A 6,000-nucleotide genomic window follows, 5' to 3' on the forward strand; every position below is an offset into this window, starting at 1 on the left:
ATCTTTTCTAAGCACTTACCTGAAGAAAGTGTCTGTTTTTTCTTCTGAGACCAGTTTGGGCCTGAGTCTTGCCCTGTGTCTTCCAAGGCCACCTCCCTGGCATCATTGTTCTGGGAAGGGGATGGTTCCTGGTGCAGGGCAACCTCAACTGCTCAGTAGGAATTGCAGATGGCACAGTTGCTTCTGATCCTTGATCTTTAGCAGGTGGGTGTAGGGGTAGAGGTGGGGGTGGGAATCAGAGGGGGATGAGCTCAAACCTGCAGTTTTCTGGCGTCCCCAGGCAGCCTTTAGCCATGACCACTTGTAAACACGCTCTACGTCCCAAGTACAGTGCCTAGTTCTTTGCCTACATGATCTTCTTTAATCCTCATAACCTAGGAGTAGTTCCTCGTTTTACAGATGATGAAATCGAAGCTTAGGGAGTTTAAGCAAATTGCCCAAGGTCACCCAGTTACTAAATGGCAAAGTTAGGATTTGATTTTACCCCATTTAACTTCCAAAACATTGCCCTCAATGGCTCACAAGACTGTTTATATACACACTGCAGGAGAAGAGTGGTTCTCCAAAGGATAAAGAGAGGCTGTGGCCAGAATTAGGGAGAACAGGTGAGGGAGCAAGAACAGGAGATCCTGAGCACCAATGCACCCAACCTACGTGTGCTTCTGGAGCCTCACAACCTGGGATGATGATTGGGAAATATGCGGCTTTTGTGCTCCATGGGCAACTCTTTGGCTCAAGACCCCTATGATGGGAAGTGCCAGTGGGTGAGTGGTTGTTCTATGCCTTTGAAGCCCTTTCTGGCTCCTTCTCAACTGCCCTAACACTAGCCTGCTCTATAATGAGGAGCTTTCCCTCTCCCTCTCCCACTCCCAATCCTGACTCCTGGCTCCCTCTTATCCTGCACCTGTATCACCAACTGAGGTGTCTGAATGAAGAAGATAGTGTGGTATGTCACCTGCAGGGATACTGTGGGTGAATGTGGTAGACCACTTTCCCATGGCACCCCCATTCCCTCCAGGCCCAGGGCTTTCAATGGCGAATATTTGCAGCACTCTGTCTGAAGGGGTCTCTAGCTAGGACGTTTCTTGGCTTAAAGGCAGAGCAGGCCAAAATACTGGGGAAATTAACACCCCTGGGAGTGGCCCTTAACTAATTAGAAACAACAGTTTGTGGATCAGTACCCTAGCATTATTGTCCATAGGGGGAACAACTCTGAAATCAATTCTACACAGTTCCCCAGTTTCCTGGAGACTGGGCCCCAGTTGTCCACCGCAATAATCTGCTCATGAACACACCTGTGGCTGGCTTCTTCCTTTTCCTATCTCATTTCCCCACCCACTTCAGGTGCTCCTTGTGATATGGTTAGGCTTTGTATCCCTACCCAAATCTCGTCTTGAATTATAATTCCCATAATCCCCATGTGTGGTGGAAGAGACCAGGTAGAGGTGATTGAATCACGGGGCGTGTCACGGGAGACACCAGGTGGAGGTTATTGAATCATTGGCACGAGGAGTCTTGGGAGAGACCAGGTGGAGGCAACTGAATCATCATCACGGTGCCGGGTGCTGTTCTCGTGATAATGAGAGAGGTCCACGAGATCTGATGGTTATATAAGGAGCTTCCCCCCGCTTCACTTGGTGTCGCTCCTTCCTGCTGCCTCGCGAAGGAGGTGCTTTGCTTCCCCTTCACCTTCTGCCGTGATTCTAAGTTTCCTGAGGTCTCCCAGCCACTCTGAACTGTGAGTCAATTAAACCTCTTTCCTTTATAAATTACCTACTCTTGGGCCGTTCTTTATAGCAGTATGATAATGAACAAATACACCCTGGGGTGGGTCACCTCCCAACTATGCCTTGAATTCTTGTCTCAGGGTCTGTGTATGGGTGGTCTACCACACAGTAACCCTGAAGTGGGACTGAAGTGCTTTGCCACAGCTGTTGAAAAGCAGTAGAGAAAGCTCTCGTCTGTATGAGTGTGCCCCGTAAGGGCTTCAGAACGCCCTGCCCCATCCCCACCCCCACCACCCCTCACACTGACTTTTTCCAAGAGATAGGCCAACATGGCAATGGCGCTGGATATGAATTAGCATAGACCCTTTGTTCTGAGAGCCCCCAGCTAAATTGGGGCTCCAATACCAGAGCAGCTAGCAGCCCTGCCAGGAGATGGAGGGGAGCTGAGCATGAGTGTCTGCACCTGCTTCGTACCGGATACTTTTATGTGGCGAATGGTCTGATGCCTAGTTGTCTCAACCGTGACCAGGGTGTCCCTTACATGGGAAACTTGTTTATACTGGCAGATGCTCTTGCAGCTCTTGCTGACCTGTGTCTGGTTTATGCCTGACTGACCATTTGCTGTGGCCTGGGATCCCGCCCTTGTGTTCTCCCTGGCATCCCAGGGAAAACCTGGCCTGGAGTAGCCCCTGGTTCAGATGGAAGGTGCAAATTCAGTACACCATCGCAATAGGAAATAAATTCAAAGATTTATTACATACTGGCCCTGAAGGCCCTCCATCCTCGGGTCATGGGAGGCAGAAATGAAGAGGAGGAGTCAGGCAGAAAGAGAGATAAAGAAAGTGAGCACGTACAGAAACGAGCAGTATATATTAGGGAGTAGGATATGGCTCAGTTCAAGTTCACCAGCAGATGTCTAAATGGTGCATTTAATGGAAGTGGAAGGAAAGCAGGGAGTCTATTCTGTTAGGTTGGAAAGACGTGGTGAAGTTCTTATCTCAGGCTACTGGCCTGGGCCGTCTGGGTGTGGTTTTCTACTTCTAATGCCCAGGCAGCAACCTTTGCTGTGTCATTCTCCTTATACCCCTCCTAAAAACATCCCACCCTGGAAGACTTGGTGATGTTGCTGTCACAGGGGAGAGAAACGGGGCCCCTGGTTAGAGCATAAGGATGACAACAAAGGCCTGAGCTTTACTCTATGTCTGGAAAACATGCAGATCATGGTAATGGGGATAGGGACTGTCATAGGTCAGGCTCCCTAGAGGCAGAGCTTGAGACAGGGATCCGTGGGCACATGGTTTATTGATGGCTCTCAAGGGAGAATGGGCATGGAGAGCAGGACAGGCAGGGGAAGGAACCAAGCTGGGGTGTGACTCCTGTCTTGTGTGACTCCAAGTCTAGCCTGGGCTTGTAGAGTAGTCTCTCCTTGAGATAAGTGGGCTGGCCTTGTGTACCCCTGCATCAGCCAGTTGGTGGTTGTGTGCCACCTCCAGGAGAGAGGAAGGTTACATCCTTTTGGGGGAGGTGGTGCCCATATATCAATAGGTCTTGCTGGAGAAAGGATGCAGCTCTGAAAAGATGCAGCTAAGAAAGGACGTAGCCACATACAGATCAGCGGGGAGGGCATGTCAGCCTGGTGAAGGGGGCCTGGGCAGGCTGCCGTTGGTGTTTATGATAGTTGGGGTGGACCTGGCAATTTTAAATAAAAAATCAATTTTAAATAAAAACCCAGGGTGGACCTGGGTTTTTTACTTAAAAATTTAAAAATTTTTAAGTTGACATGCGGTAATTGTACACATTGATGAGGTACATAGTGATGTTTCGATACCTATAATGTGTAGTGATCAGATCGGGGTGGTCAGCATATGCATAATCTCAGACACTTATTTCTTTGTGTTGGAAACATTCAATATCCATCTTATGGCTATTTGAAATTATGAACATGTTCTTTGTAGTTACTTTTTTTTTTTTTTACTTTTTTTTTTTGCTTTTAAAAATGTCGCTGAAGACCATTCTACAGTGCTATATAACACTAGCACTTATGCTGTTAGCTGGTGCAAACATCATTGTGGTTTTTGCCATTTTTTAAATAGCAAAAATGGTAATTTTTTGCACCAACTTAATAAATAGCTGTGATTTTGTATTCTCTAATGAAGCTCTCCCTATCATTTCCTTCCCCTTCCCAGCCTGTAGTATCCTCTGTTCTGTGCCTGGCTTATTTCCATTTAACGTTATATCCTCCAGTTCCATCCATCTTGCTGTGAATGACAGGATTTCATTCTTTTTTGTGGCTGAATAGTACTCCATTGTGTATACATGCCATGTTTTAAAAAACCCATTCATCTGCCATGTCTTGGCTATTGTGAACACCACTGCAATAACGATGAGGGCGCAGCTGGTTGGTGGTTTCTGTGATAAACTGTTACTGGGGACATGACTGCCTCAATCCCTTCTCTCCTCCTCAATCATATTCATAGTTAAGAACATGGATTAAAGAAGAAACGCAGAGAAAGAAGGCATTTCTTGGTTCATTCACTCGTTTGTTCAATCAGTATTTGATGGGTGTCTTCTAAGTGCCAAACGATTTCTAGGTGCTGGAGATAAAAGTGATGGATAAAAGTGGGGAATAAAATGATAAATTGCCCTCATGAACTTTGCAATACATATGTGAAAGTAGACATTACACCAATAACTAGGAAGATAAAATGTGAGGCATCTTCTCCCTCTCTCCTAATTTCCTTTTCCCTGAAATCTCTCTTTGGTTTGCTTGAAAGCTTTGACTTTGGAAAATTTACAAAGCACTTAGCACAGAAAGATAACTGGATTGGAAGAAAAGAACTTCACTTCCAGGGTTGAGTGGGATTTATGTCCACTAGATTCTAAAATCCTGGAGGGCACGAAGAGTGTATGTTTCAATTTATCACTTTATCCCCAGAGCCCGTTACCCAGTAGGCACGAAACAAATGTTTGCCAAATGATAATGAGGGGTTAGAATCACTCTTGTCATTTCCTGAGTTTCGACTGATTGAAATGTTTAAGGAAAATAATTTTTAAAAAGAAGTTAAGGACCAGATGCAGTGGCTCATGCCTGTAATCCCAGCAATTTGGGAGGCCGAGGCAGGAGGATCACTTGAAGTCAGGAGTTCAAGACCAGTCTGGCCAACATGGTGAAACCCTGACTCTATTAAAAAAAAAATAAAAGAATTTGTGGGCATAGTGGTGCGTGCCTGTAGTCCCAGCTACTCAGGAGGTTGAGGCAGGAGATGGAGGTTGCAGTGAGCTGAGTTTGAGCCACTACACTTCAGCCTGGGTGGCAGAGCAAGACCTGGCCTCAAAAAAGAAAGAAAAAAAAAAAAATTAAGCCTTAAGTACTGTTTTCACAGATTCTTGCAGCTGTTCTATGCCAGCCATAGCAAATGCAAGAAATCATCCCAGGAAACAAGATATGTAGTCTGAAGGATCTAGAATCGATAAGTTAGAGTTGAATGAATTTTAAGGGCTCCCAAAGAAATATGTACAAATACCAGGAAAGGATATAAGAAATACTAGTACTAATATTTAGAGTATTCTCAACACCTCCAAGCTTGGCAGGAGGGAGACAATCAAACGATTTGCAGTATATTTTCTAACTTTCTACAAAGGAGCACCTATGACCTGCCTGGCAACATTTTAAAGCAAATATTAAATAAATATTGGGGTTCCTTTGGGAGCACTCCCAAAAAGGGGGTAGAATATTTGCTTTAAAATGTATTTTCTTATATTTTAAGATGCATGTTTGCCAGGTGTGGTGGCTTATGTCTATAATCTCAGCACTTCGGGAGGCTGAGGTGGGAGGATCACTTGAGCCCAGGATTTATAGTGAGACCTCCATCTCTACAAAAAAATAATAGAATTAGCCTGGCACAGTGGTACACACTTGTCCAAGTGTTCCAGGGTGGCATGTTTTCAGGAGGGGTGTAACAAGAATGACACAGCAAAGGTTGCTCCCTGGGCATTAGAAGTAGAAAACCACATCCAGATGGCCCAAGCCAGTAGCCAGAGATAAGAACTTCACTGTGTCTTTCCAACCTAGCAGAGTAGACTCCCCGCTTTCCTGCCACTTCCATTAAATGGATCATTTTGACATCTGCCATTTAGAGACTGTCATAGGTCAGCCTCCCTAGAGGCAGAGCTTGAGAGATGGATCCATGGGCACGTGTAGTCCCAGCTACCTGGGAGGCTGAGGCAGGAGGATTGCTTGGTCCAGGGAGGGCAAGGCTGCAGTGAACTGTGA

This window comes from Callithrix jacchus, chromosome 5, assembly GCF_049354715.1.
Source record: "Callithrix jacchus isolate 240 chromosome 5, calJac240_pri, whole genome shotgun sequence".
Classification (NCBI taxonomy): Eukaryota; Metazoa; Chordata; class Mammalia; order Primates; family Cebidae; genus Callithrix; species Callithrix jacchus.